This window comes from Papio anubis, unplaced genomic scaffold (genome assembly GCF_008728515.1).
Source record: "Papio anubis isolate 15944 unplaced genomic scaffold, Panubis1.0 scaffold597, whole genome shotgun sequence".
NCBI lineage: Eukaryota > Metazoa > Chordata > Mammalia > Primates > Cercopithecidae > Papio > Papio anubis.
In genome coordinates this window covers 1-12,147 of record NW_022166185.1, presented here as the reverse complement: position 1 = coordinate 12,147, position 12,147 = coordinate 1, and the positions used below count along the sequence as shown (strand labels likewise).

The 12,147-nt window shown below is 41.8% G+C and overlaps 1 long non-coding RNA gene across 2 annotated transcripts; it reads left to right on the top strand.

The window, feature by feature from the left end:
* Positions 1-352: 352 nt before the first annotated feature.
* On the top strand, positions 353-5,379 carry LOC103888186. 2 transcript variants are annotated; one of them, XR_652626.3, is made up of 2 exons: positions 353-2,937; positions 4,977-5,379. It is a non-coding gene; the product is annotated as an uncharacterized LOC103888186 (long non-coding RNA). The 2 variants fall into 2 exon arrangements; XR_001892105.3 differs by lacking the exon at positions 4,977-5,379 and adding an exon at positions 3,264-3,871.
* The last annotated feature ends 6,768 nt before the right edge of the window (positions 5,380-12,147 follow it).

Sequence of the window (12,147 nt, the reverse complement as noted above, 5' to 3'; positions counted from 1 at the left end):
CCTTGTATTTTTTCTCAGAGCTGGAGGTCAGGGAATATTCCACTCTTGGTGCCCCCCTGGCATCCATAAAGCAGGACCTGACAGCAAGGCCTCAAGCATGCCTGGCCTGCTGTGCGCTCTGGCCCCAGGGCTGCCTCCCCTGCTTACCTTGGGTTGCTCTCCATCTGACGGGCCAAAGGACATGAGGTCCTGTGGCTAGCTTCTTCCTGTGACTGATTCTTTGAGGTCTTGGGTTGCATGGCACAGAAAGCCCTGGCCAGAATCCACAAGCACTGTGGGTCCTGACTGCTGTCCCTTCCCAGCCTTGGGTACAGGAAACGTCCAGAGGATATCTGCAGGCACGGCATGACCCAAAGCTCCTGCTGAGGCAAAGACCTCTCCTTAGCTTCATTTCTAAATTGAATACACATACAAATAGGCATTTCCATACTCAGAGTCAGGCTGGTAATTTGGTACAAGTTAACATTAAAAAAATACAGATCCAAAAGCCATATGTAATCTATTAATGCTACTTTTAGAAATCTATCCTATGTCTACCCTAAGGAAACAGAGATATGAAACATATTTACATATTAGGATGGTTAGAGTAATGTTTACAATAGTAAAAATTCACATCAACAATAAAAAAGTTAAATCATGGTATACCCGTCATACAAAACTTATTCATCTGTTAAAACTATAATTTTGGAAAGTTGACTGTCATGAAAAATTGTTCAGGATAAAATAAGTAAATTAACAAGATAATAATATCTCAATTTTATACATTGAGCTCTATAGCAAAAAGACACTGATATGCATATACACGTGTATTATGTATATGCATGTCAGTGTCTTTGGTCAGTATGATTATGGTGCTCTCTATTTTATTCTTTAAGCTTTTCTGTGTTTTCCGGAATTTCTACAATAAGCACATTTTATTCACAAATAGAATATACCAAATTGCAATAAATAAATACATTGAATATAAACCAAAGATTTATTCATCAACCTGTTCTGCTTTTGTGTTCGTCTACCACCAAATGTGTGCATTTGCACACACAAACTTCTCGTTTGCACACACCACAAGATGAGACTCACAATGTGGAGAGTCAGATAGGAGCATGAGTGTCTCTGGGTTATGGGCTTCTGGCCCACAGTGATAAGGCTGGGGAGAGGCCCCTGGACTGCCCTCACATTCTGCATCCAGGGAGGAGCAGGGTTTCTCAGCGGGCAACACTGCCTCATGTGTTTGCATGAGTGAGTGATGTATCCTTCCTGCCCACCTATCTGGGACTCCCAACCTGGCCTTCTCAGGCCCTGGCTGCAAGGGACTGGATAAATATACAAGAGGCATCCAGAGATTCAAGAGTTGCTAACTTGTGGCCCATCCAATTATAGAAAGCACTCTGCTTTTTGGCACCTATTAAACAGAGTTTCTATTAATGAAGTCTTCTGCTTAGCAACCAAGCAAGGATAATTGATGTTTAAATGATAACCCTGAGGACTGTGAAACTCTAAAGTGCCTTCTGAGTTATCAAAGAAAAATTAACATTCCTATAATGTTTCTGCAACTTATTTTTATAGAACAGCACAAAGAGGAGAGAATTAAGATAAATGGAAAGAATTCTTAGCAAACAAAGATTATGTTAATTATTAGATTCGAGTTTGAGAGTTGGAGAATTGGACTTTGAAAGAATCTCATGTAATTTAATGTAAGGGAAAGTGACACCCATGGTTTGCACAGATAGAAAATATGGCCAAGGTTCAAGCCCCTGGCCTCGCACCCCTTCTTTGACAGTGATCCTTGAGTCTTCTGTGACTCATCCTGCTTAGCAAATATTCGAGGTAGGCAAATTTGCCGTTGGCAAAGGTTGGGTCCTCTTTCTTGTGTATCATTATTTCTCCCCTTTCAGTGGTTGCCCCACTGAGATGGAAATGTCAGTGATTACCCCCCTTTACTATGAGAGTATCAGGGCACAGAGAGTGGGCTGGAGGCACAGGCTCAGAGCCACAAGGCTCAGCCCTCCAGCTGTGAAACTTTAGATGAATTACATGGCTTCTCTGGGTCTCACAGGGTTATCAGAAAGACCAAATAGCTTAATATTTATAAAGTGGTTAAAACAGTGCTTGTCATAATATTCTATATTAGTGTTTGTTCAATAAATGTATCATATCTCTAAGTATTTACTTTCAAAATAGGAGGTGTGTGAGAAATAACTTTACATCAGTCACAGACTCACATGTGGTATGTATCCTGGCTTCAGTGGGGAAAGCATTGGCCAGGGCACCTTGTTGGCCACATCCCAGCCACCCCACACAAGTGACTTCTGTGTCCAGAGGTGACCTTGGTGACCACAATTTAATAGTGGGTTTTGCTGGAAAAAAAGATAAACTAATAAAAAGGACCATGACTGAGAGAAAGTAGCTTAGTAATAGAACTTTATTTTTCTGCCTGAAAACCTTTTAAGGAAAGCTAGCCCATCAATACAAGCAATATGTGAGTGGATGAGCTGGAGGAACTGCCCTCCTTTTATTTGTGAAAATTCAAACGCATGAAAATTTGAGTCATTCATAAAGAAAATCCCCTAAGCAAGTGAATGCAGCACTTTGGTGGGGGCGGGGATTTTGGTGGATGATTGCCATGTTTGGGGAATTTTCTTTGTCTTAGTGATTGAACTAGACATAGTTCATAAAACTATGAACTCATAAGCCATAGAACACATAAGCCACTGAGATTCCGAGAGATACAGCCATCACACATTCATCTGGCAACTCTATTCATCTGTGACACACACTGGGTAACGAAAGACTTGGTATATTATTTGTAAAGAGTCTGAACAATGTCATCGAGAACAATGTGGTTTGGGGTTAAAACTGCCCAGAGCTCTCACTCATAGCCTTTATTCTATGCTGATAATTACTCCTCCTGATGACCACAGGTGCCTTTGGAGACATCTGGTAAGATTAAGGCTCCTAGAAGATGTGGGTGTCCACAGCGGTCCATGTGCAGTGCCTGGAGTCAGGGCCGCATTCTACCCGTCACACGTTCCCAGCAGACATAACCGGCCCGCACCATATCGTTCTGTCCGCCCCCTTGCCTTTGAGGGGCTGTCCATTCTTCTCCCTGCAGTCAGGAGGATCCATTCGAGAGGCAAATCCGATCTTGCCCCCATCCCTTCTCTTCTCACCTTGGCCATCTCTGGCCAGCTGCTTTCCCTATCCAGTGTAAGGTTTTTGTCCCCTCCCCACTGCCTGGTTTGTACCTTTTCTTCCTCCTTTTTCAGATCTCAGCTCCAGCAGCAGTCTTCAGGAGCCCGTCCTGCCTTTTTACTTTCAAAACAGGAGGTGTGCGAGAAATAACACCTGGCATATGCTTCCTTCCCACTCTGGCTGCAGTCATCATTTCACACGGATTCAGGTGGAAACCTGAATATCTCTCTGCCACTGGGCCCGCAGACCCACGAGAACAAGATTGTACCTTTTTATTTGGTCTTTCTCTCATCAAAGCATCCAGCACTCTATTAATGGGGGTTAAACAAATGAGCACATTTGTTTGAACTTGGCTCTTTGGATGCACCTTGACCAGCCTGGAAGGATAACACACAGCAAACACCCCTGCTGGGTGGCAGCTATGATGCTGGTGCTGGTGCTGGTGCATTGGGTGCCCTCCCCTTTCTCGCCCCTTCTGTCTTGAGCCCTACTATTCTTTGTGCCTTTAAAGCTCCAGCTGAAAGCTTCCAACTTCTGATTAGGAGCCCAGGTTCATTTGGGAGCCTTATTCACATCCTAGTTCTGTCACTTCCTGGCTGTGTGATCTTGGGCAAGTTGTTCGCCTTCTCTGTGCCTCAATTTCCACCTCTGTAAAGAGGAGATAATAAAATTTCCTACTTCATGGAGCTCTTTGGAGAATTATGTACTAATGAGTTAATATATGTAAAGCACTTAGAAATACTCGGCACAGAGTTAGCACTGGACAACTGCTCAGAGAAGCACTTCCCAGTTTTTATTTAGCTTTTATTTTATCAGGCATATCCCATACCTTTCTTCCTTGTAGGATTCTCCTCAAAGAAATCTTGACTGCACATGAGATTTGATTTTGGGCCCACTTAATAAATGTATGTTTTCTTATTTGCTAAAAGTGGAGGTTTGAGTGGAAGTGATCCATGGTTCTCTGCAACCCTGAGATTCTAGAATCTCACATCTTCCTCCACTGGAGATGCTCTCATTACTGAGTACCTTGATTTTACACAGATGTTCAATACAAACGGGAAACAGAGGTGGTGGCCCAGCCCGCCTTACTACACAATCCATAGAGAGAGAAGACCCTGAAGTGCTGAGTAATTGAGAATAGGGCCTTAAGGAATCTGGAAAGGAGATTTTTGTGGGATATTCCTGTGAACTGTGTGTGAGGGCACAGGTGTGAAGACAGGTCTAGGCTCACCTCGGTCAGGAGGCGGCTCTACACACACGTGCTCTCTCCACCAGATACTGGCGAGCATCTGTGAGGACCTCTTTGAACTTCTTTCTGAGTGGAGTAGCTGCCCCCTTCCCCTCCTCGTCTGATATTGGAGGTTCAGTCTCTTCAAGGCCCCTTTTCTCAAATATCCAAAGGGGAAGTTTGGATCCTAAAAGGATAGCTGGGTTCACTATCCTATTTCAGGCCCACTGTTTTGTGATTTTATTTTGTTGAGGAACAAACAAAAGTGGTCCTTGAGGTTTCTTCTTCCAAATCACTGAGATACAGTAGACAGAAAAGGATGCTAATTATGTTTATATTAGACTTGAAGTATGCATTTATTATTGTTATTATTTATTTAGAGACAGGGTGTTGTTCTGTCAACCCAGACTGGAGTACGATGACATGGTCACAGCTCACTGCAGCCTCAAACTCCTGGGCTCAAGGGATCCTCCCACCTCAGCCCCCCAAGTAGCTGGGACTACAGGGAAGCACCACCTTGCCCAGCTATTCTTTTTTTTTTTTTTTTTTTTGTAAACAGGTCTCCCTAAGTCACCTGGGCTGGTCTCGAACTCCTAGCCTCAACTGATCCTCCCACCTCGGCCTCCCAAAGCGCTGGGATCTCATCTTCCTCATCAGAGAAAAGTTAATGATGCTGTCGGTGTGGGGGTCTGCCTGGCACAGCCAGTCTGTCCCTACGGCAAACAAAGCACACCTGCCTTTCCTCACTGGTGTGCAGTGCTCTCATTCCTCTCCCGGCCATGAGTGGATGATGACAAACAGATCCTGCAATTCAGCAAGAGGGCCTCCTCTATCCACGTGCTCAGAAAGTTGGTGAGAGGTGTGATTCTCCTACGCCAAAACCCAGTTTTCACAGAGACGTATGTCCACTGATTGTCCTTCAGGAGGTCAAGATAAGGAGTAAATGAGAATGTCTTTGAAAATATTTTCATTACCCAATACTTTAAAATGAAGAAAAATCCTTTTGTCTAGGGAAGTTCATGTTTAGAATAAAGTAACATTTCCCAAAGTTTCCAACTGATAAGAAATGCCTTTGGGAGTTTGTGAAAGATGTGGATTTTCAGGTCTCTTCTCTGGAGATTCCATTGTTCTATGCAAAACTCAGAAATCTGACTTTTTATAAGCATCCCAGATCATTCTTACATGCAGAAAAGTCTAGAAAAATATCAAAGTGGGTCAAACTACCAAGAGAGGAGCAAATACTTTAAAAAAAGTTAGTAAACTTTATATTTTAGAGAAGTTTCTAGAGGATGAAGTACAGAGAATTCCCACAGACCCCTGTCCTGTGTCCCACAGCTCCCCATGATCTGTCTCCACACCAGCGTGCGTGTGCGTGTTACAATTGATGCACTAAATCATCGCTCACAGTCCACAGCTTACGCTACGGCTCGTTTTCAGTGTACATTCTACGGATGTCGGCAAACGTGTAATGACACATAGCCATCATTACAGCATCACCAGAGTCGTTTCACTGCCCTCCAAATCCCCAGTGCTCCACCCGTTCTTCCTTCCCTCCCGGCACGCCTTGGCAACCACTTGCCTTTGTGCTGTGGCCATAGTTTTGCCTTTGCAAGAATGGCACATAATTGTACTGATGCAGTACGTAGCCTTTTCTGCTGGGCTTCTTTTAATTACTAATATGCATTTAAGTCTCCTTCATGTCTTTTCAAGGCTGGATGACTCATTTGTTTTTCGAGTTTTACTGAATAATATTTCATTGTCTGGAAGTACCCCAGTTTGTTTATCCATTCACCCGCTAAGGAATATTTTAGTAACTTCCAAATTTTGCAAACGTAAGTAAAGCTTCTATAAACATCTGTGTGCAGGTTTCATGTGGACATAAGTTTCTAACTCACTTGAATAAACACCAAGATTGCTGGATCATAGGGCGAGAGTGTGTCTAACTTTGTCAGACACTGCCAGGGAGTCCTCCTAGGTGACTGAGCTAACTGTGTTCCCACCGGCAATGAATGAGAGACCCTGTTGCTCCATGTCTTCACCAGCATTTGGAGTTGTCAGTGTTTTGAATTTATTTTGGCCACTCTAATAGTGTGTAGTGGTACGTGATTTTTGTTTTAATTTGCATTTTCCTAACAACAAACGATGCTGAGCATCTTTTCATATGTTTACTTCCTATGTGCTCATCTTCTTTGGTGAACTGTATGTTCAGGTCTTTTGCTCCTTTTTTTTTTTTTTTTTAATTGGGCTGTTCATCTTATTGTTGAGTTGTGAGAATTCTTGGTACATTTTGATTAACAGTCCTTTAGTAGATTTAGCTAGTTTTCTCATTCTCTTGAAATGATCTTTTCCAGAGCAGAAGTTAATTTTAATGCCATCGAGCTTATCAACTTTTCTTTTATAAATTGTGCCTTTATGTTATATCTAAAAAATCATTGCCATAATCAGGGTATCTAGATTTTCTACTATGTTATCTTCTAGGGGTTTTAAAATTTTGTGTTTTACATTTAGGGCTGTGATGCATCTTGAGTTAATTTTTGCGAAGGGTGTAAGTCCTGTGTGTTGACTCATGTTTTGCATGTATATGCCCAGTCATTCAAACACCATTTGTTGAGATACTTTTCTCCATCACATTGCCTTTGCCCCTTTGTCAAAATCTGTTGACTATATTTATGTGGGTCTATTTCTGGGCTGTGTATTCTATTTCATTGATCTATTTGTCTATTCATACACTATCTTGATTACCAAATGATCAATTAGCAAGTGATTAATTAGCAAAATTATATGCAGCAACAAGGGCAGAACACCCATTAATAACTTACAGTGATTTTTCAATTATTTATGGTTTGGAGGTATGGCATACGTATTATACATGTTTAATGTGGCCACAGTGGTTGGAAGCTAAGATAAATTAATATAAATTACAGAAAGGATAACAACTACCTGGCCCTTTAGCCCCCCTCCTTCACCCGTTTCACTGCTAATCATTGGGTTGGAATAAGGAAATTCGCCATGACAATACATGGTAGCGTCTGTGCCATATCTGAATCGGGGTCTGTTGCTTACTCTGTCTCTTCAAACTGTGTTTTTGGTCTTGTAATAGACTTTTCAGTTTATTGTTGAAAGCCAGACATAATTTACTGGATAATAGAGACTGAGGCAAGTAGGCCTTCGGTGTAAAATTTTATATTTACCTAGCTAAGGGTTAGACTGTGTTTACAGTTACTATAGCTCTAAGCGTTTGAGGATAAAATTTCGTGGGTGCTCTTGTTTCTGTCGCCTCTGCCGTCTTGGGTTTCCCTAGACACTTCTTAAATAAGGTCTGAGTCACATGGGTCTTTCAGTTGTATTTCCCTGTTATCATACAGGAGCCCTGTTAATGTCGTGGCATGGTGTGGTGTGGTTTGGAGAATCATCTGACACTCTATGATTAGGCCTGTCTTTTGGTGACCCTGTGCATCTAGCTGTGACCTTCACAAGTGCTTCTCAGTCCTTCCCTCCTTAGATGAGACAGGAAGGATAGAGTGGCCCAGAATTTAAATATTTCCCTCCTCCCAGGTCACTAGGGCTTTGATAAAATCCCAGTAGGTAAAACTGTTTCTCTTGGGGGCAGGCTTGTCAAGAACAGAAGGCTCTGGGCATATTTCAAAGTGGTTCCTTTTCCACTCTCCCTGCTGCAAGCATGAGGCAATTTTTCTCCCATTGCCACTGTAAAAACCTGGTAGAGCTCCTGGAGGCAATACTTGCTAAAGTGTGGGGGGCTCCTAAGACGGGGCACTTCATAGTGTTTAACTCTCAGGCTTGTCTGCGTGGACCAGATTTATCAATTACAGTTCAAATTTTCCCACCTCAGTACCAGTTCTTGTAAAGTTTTCTGCTCCTGGGCTTCTACTCTGTTAAGTTGTGATTCTCCGTATCTACTTTTCAATTTGATGGTTGTGGGGCAGCAGTTTTCCCTGTGACCTCAGTCGTCTGACGGATCTGAGAAGAGCTGTTAACTTTCAGTTTGTTCAGTGTTTTTCTTGCATGGATGGGAGTGATGGCTTCCAGGCTTCTTATATGCTGGACCAGACTGTGACTGTTTCTCAGAATTCCCTTGTAATGACCCTGGTAATTATAACGTGTACTGGTCAGGTATATTGTAGGTTTCTCATCTAATGCTATTTGGCTGATTTTTACATGCTTAGATAGGGATCATGGGTTTTGAAGAGGAAGGCCTCAGAATTGTCCTTCCCATCATATCACACTCTCAACATGATTTGTGACTGTTGATATTGAACCTGATTACCTGGCTGAGGTCAGGTTAGTCAGGTTTCTCTACTTTAAAGCTATTCTTTTTCTCCTTTCTATGTTGTTCTCCTTGAAAGGAAATCACCATACACAGCTCACAATTAAGGAGTAGAGGTTTATGCTCCCTCCCTTTAGGGTAGATTAACTACATAATTTATTTGGAATTCTTCTGCATGGGAGATTTGCCTCCTCATACCCAAATAATAATTTATTCAATCATCTATTTATATACATATGAATTTATATATTTATTTTATACCTTGAGTAATAACCCAAGACTACTTAATTTTGGTGTGGAAGTTGTCCCAGCCTTAACACTGGGATCTCCTTTGCTTGGTATTTGTGTCCATTTGAGATATCCCATCATTGCGTGTGGTTTTATTGTAACTGTTTTGTCTAGTTTTTGAGAACACACTTACTTTCTGGTATTACAAAATATTTTAGGCCCACTTCGAATATTTTCTGCCCCAGTTTTAGAATCAGCCATTTCTCCAAGGACCCATGCTTCCTTTTGTTGGATAATGGCATACAAAACCAAGATCTGCATACCAGGTATGCTCATTGCTAGCAAAGTATTATTTTCAGGCTCTCCCAGCTGAGAGAGTAAGGCGATAGATGTGTGTACACTAACCCAAGAATATATTTTCATATGTAACCATCTGTATCTATATTAAGTTAAACATGGATACTTATCTCAATCTAGCCTTCTGTTGCCACTGGGTTTTAATAATTGTTAAGTATTTTAAAAGAAATATAAATTTTGAATGCAAAAAATATGTCTTCTTATTTATTGTGATTTACATTTATGGTAAAATGCATCCACATTTTGAGCATTTTGAACACAATTTTATTTAACATGTTTTTTCATACCATCTGCCATATATACATTTAATATGTTCATCACCTAAATAACATTATTGCTAGAATATGAATTACATGATGATATTAAAAACAACCAATTCATGATTTTGCTGAAATGAACACAAGAACCATAAATTTTATAGACTATATAATAATGTATGAATCACATGTGCATCTTAATTTTTCTACTCATATGTAAATAAAATACTCTACTATAAACAAAAACAATCTATAAACAGAATACTCAGAATTTGAATTTAATTCAGTCGTTTTTGAAATATTGCCATCTTTTAGTTGTGTAAAACCCATAGGCTATTCACAGTGGCTCACACCTGTAATCTCAGCACTTTGGAAGGCCAAGGTGGGAAGACTGCTTGAGCTAGGAGTTCAAGAACAGCCTGAGCCACATAAGAAGACCCTGTCTCCACAAAATGTAAAAACATTAGGTAGGCATAGTGACTCACACCTGTGTTCCCAGCCACTTGGGAGGTTGAGGCAGGAGGACTGATTGAGCCCAGAAGGTCAAGGCTGCAGTGAGCCATGATTGCACCACTGCACTCCAACCTGGGCAACAGAGTGAAACCCTGTCTCGAAAAAGCGAAAAACAACAACAACACACACATACTCACACACACACACAAAGCCTTGTAAATATTTTTCCAATTTGTTGTTATGCAGACATTTCAGTAGTAGAAGGTTAGAATGTAGTCTATTTAGCAGTTTGAGATTTAAATTTAGCAGTTTGAGATTTAAATCTCTAAATTCTGGCCTGTGGCATGAAGGTCTCCATTTATGTTCTGGCGTGGAGCCCTGCAGGTGTCAGGGGCAGGCTTGCTTCTCCAACTGGGAAGACATCCACTCTGTGGCCTTGCAGGAACCTATCTGCGTTGAATGCATCAAACAGTTTTCCATTTATTTGGTCAACAGCACAGCTCCTCCTCTCTCTCCTTTCCTTGATGACTCTGGTGATGACTCTGTCCCTACTGACCTCCAGCTTCTCCCATCTCTGGAGAATAAACCCCAGAGAGGGGCCTCCTGACTCACAGGGAGAGAGGATTTGGTAAGAAAATCATGAATATGGCTGGGTGTGGTGGCTTATGCCTGTAATCCCAGCACATGGGTGGGTGCGGGTGGGTGGATCACGAGGTCAGGAGTTTGAGACCAGCCTGGCCAACATAGTGAAACCCCGACTCTACTAAAATTACAAAAATTAGCAGGGTGTGGTGGCACGCGCCTGTAATCCCAGCTACTCTGGAGCCTGAGGCAGGAGGATCGCTTGAACCTAGGAGGCAGAGGTTGTAGTGAGCCGAGACTGCAATGTTGCACTCCAACCTGGGCGACAACGAGACTCCGTTTAAAAAAATAAAAAGAAAAAGAAAAGAAAAAAAAACTTGTGAATACTATTACTGTGATACATTCTTTTACCCCTGCGACATTTCTTCCAGCTCTGTCTTAATAAAGCAGCCTCAAATTTTATAAAAACCCTAGATACTTCTCATTCTGGGACCTGAAAGCCACTCCTACATAGTGTTAGAGACCTTGCCCCTATCATATTCATTCTTCACCTAGCAGCAAGAACACTTTTTCAAAAACAAAAGTCCTACTGTTTTCCCATTTGAAGCCCTCCAAGGCTTCCCAGTATGCTGAGAGAGAGCCCCACCATATTTCATGGGCACCAAGTTTCCTAATGTCTTACTGAAAAGTTGGTTACAACTAAAGAAACACTTTGTGTAGCTTTAATCGATCCTTTCTTGCCCTTTGTCTCTGTGTCCAGGTTAAAAGAAACAGTTTTATAAGAGGCACCTAGTTATTGCTGCTTCTGTAATCACGGAGACCCAGGAGTTAAGGGCAGGCTGCATCCTGGAATGGGGGCTACGAAGCAGCTGACGGGCCCCATTACACCTGAGATGAAGAAAGCAGGGCTGGGATCCTGCTCTTCTTTCATAATAAATATATTAACTTCAGGAATGTTATCTTGATGTCCCTGCTACAGAAAGCTGGTTGTTTGCATGTTGAAAATATATTCTTGTTGTCATTAAGTAGAAGAACCTGCACCCTAACATGTGCCTTAAAAAAATATCAAAACCAGCAGTTCTAAAGCCAAGGCAGCATTTTCACAGCTGTCTTTCAAATTCCATGGGTCTATGTTCACTAGCTCCAAATTGCAGGCTTGGAGATGCTCATGGTCGGCCATGAGTTCATTCCAGCAGGAAGTGACATGGTGTCCTTCAAAATTAGGCTCCCAGTAGAAGCATCATTGAGATTTTCCTGTGGTGTCTGACACATGAAAATAACTACTCAAAATTTCCTAGGCCATAATCATATTCGTGTTCTATGGAGTCTTCACTGATGGTTCTGTTCAGTAGTTAGAACAGGCAAAGAACAACTTTCGTGAAAAAGTTCTGTGAGGTCCCACTTTCTTTCTGAGAAGGACATATAGGCTCCTTCGCAGACAAACCCCTCCTACACATGAACTTCAGCTTCTCTATCCCATCTGCTGCATATGAATCAGGCCCCAATTTTCAGTGCAAGCCCCAGCTTTTCCCAGGTGGTCAACCTCCAATTATTGATTGATGGTACAC